This window comes from Pediculus humanus, genomic scaffold (genome assembly GCF_000006295.1).
Source record: "Pediculus humanus corporis 1103172107520 genomic scaffold, whole genome shotgun sequence".
Lineage (NCBI taxonomy): Eukaryota > Metazoa > Arthropoda > Insecta > Psocodea > Pediculidae > Pediculus > Pediculus humanus.
Window position 1 is genome coordinate 99,196 of NW_002987136.1, and position 2,427 is coordinate 101,622.

The following is a 2,427-nucleotide window of genomic DNA, read 5'->3' on the forward strand; positions in this document are numbered from 1 at the left end:
CCCCAGTTGAAAAAGTTTCATTACATAAGGTAAACATAGGGGGAAAATATTTAATAGAAAAAAAAAAGATGAAAAAAAAACCGAAGAAGGCCGAACGAATCCGAAAAGAAATAAGCGAAAATTTTATTTCGACGAAGCAAACTCTCGAAATATAAAAAAGGGGAAAAAAAAAAAAAAAAAAAAAAAAAAAAAATGGTGAAATACGGTCGCTCTGGTTCCGAACTCTCAAACGCTGCATTCAAATATGACTGAATTGCCGTTGGAACGTCCCAACTATCGTCGTAACCTCTTTCAGTTTTTCCTTTCTTTTTTTGAGCAATTCTTTGGCAACATACGATGAGCGCTAGTCTCTCTATATATATATATATCTCTCTCTCTCTCTCTCTCTTAACTCACCGCCATCTTATTATGAATTTTCTTTTATGAATTTAAAAAAAAAAAAAAAAAATTTATTTTTGAATTAAAATATTGATAATAATTAATTACGAAATTTTTATTTTAACTTGCCATCATTTTCATATATGAAATTCATTATTTAAAAAATACAACAAAAAAAAAAAAAAACGGAGACATTTTTTTTTTTAGCATTTCAGTATAAAGCTCATCTTCTCCTGTATTATTTACTCTATGACTTACTTATATTAAAGCTCACGTTTTATAACCCGTAAGAAAAATATATAAACATTTGAAGTAATGTATAAAATAAAAAAAATTTTAAATATCACGATTAAAAATTATTTTATAATAAAATCGATTAATAATAATAATATTAGATTAATAAATTATTTAAATTAATTTATTTATTAACATAATATATAAAAGCAAAAAAAAAAAAAAAAGAAAAAATTTTTAAATATAAAAAGTATATGAGAAAATAAAATTGAAAATACGAGAATAAGGCGCCATAAAACGACGACGTAATGTTTTTTTTTTTTTTTTTTTTTTAAATTTAGGTTGGTACTACGTCTCAGACATGTTATTTGTTTAGATTACGTTTTGTTTCGTTTTGATTTCTAAAGGATATTATTCAGTACTTAATCGCGCGTATTTCAAAATTTAAAAAAAAAAAAATTTTGTTTATAAACTTTAAACTACTGCCACGTCTTTTTTTTTCTTTTTAACATGTTTTTAATACAATTTCCCGCACATTACTAACTATAATTTGTTAATACGAGAGAAAAAATTTATCATTATTATTAAAAATTAAATTTTATTATTTAAATGATCCTTTTTTTTTTTTAATAAGTATATTTTCAATATTAAAGTATAAATAAAAAAATTTCTTGAGAATAATATTAAAAATTTTCACATTTAAATTATTCACACACTCATCGATATATATATAAATTAATGTTTAATTTTAAAATTAATTTTATCTTAAACCACAAAACTATTAAAGGTTTAAAATAAAAAATTATCTACTTTTTCAATGTAATATTATTATTATATAATGATAAATTATATTTCAAGACAAAAAAAAAAGGTTAAAGTAATTGTTAAAATTAAAAAAAAAAAAAAAGAAATTTAATATAATTTAAATAATGTTTTTAAATTTTTTTCTTTTTTTTTTCAAATGAAAAATATAACAGAGGTTATAAATATATATTTAAAAAAAAAAAAAAAAAAAGTTAAAAATTTCAAAATGGCTGCCATACATGTGAGAAAAGTTTTTTTTTTTTAAGGTTGATTGTTAGAAAGTAAGAAAACCTTCAAAATTAAGTTTCAACGCATTTTAACGGTTTTCAGTATGTAACTACCAACTACCACTTCTCTTCTTATCTAAAATCCAGGACTCAAGGCTTTCCCGTTCGGTTATACGAGCGTTACATTTAAAATCGGGGGAGGGGGAAAGGTTTATAACGAGAAAGGGATAAGGGTAGGGAAAATATATGAAGAAGCTTTAGGGAAATTTTCATTAATGAAAAGAAATTTTCCTCTCTCTCTCTCTCTCTTTCTCTTTTTATTTTATTTTTCTTTATTTTCATATATATATATATATATATATATATATATACGTTATAAACTTACATTTTAAATTCTTTAATTTTTTTTTTTCTTTTTTTTAATTTAGAAAATAATAATAATAATTTTACAAAGACGATAAATGTATATTTTTTTTTACCGTTACAATAAATAACTTATTATAAAAAAAAAAAAATTTTTTTAAATTCATTGCTTAGGAAAAATTAAAAAACTTATGATTCGAATTTTAAAATAGAAGTGTCATTAGACACAATTCTATTATTATCATTCTATTCTGTTTCGAATACGTTTTATTTTTTTCTAAAGTTTTTTAAATTTAACGTATTTTCGAAGTTAAAATAAAATAGTTTAAATAATTATATTTTATTTTATTTTTTTTTTTAAATTAATTAATTTAAACTTATGTAATTGTTTTATTTCATTTTATTAAAGTTTTTTTTTTTT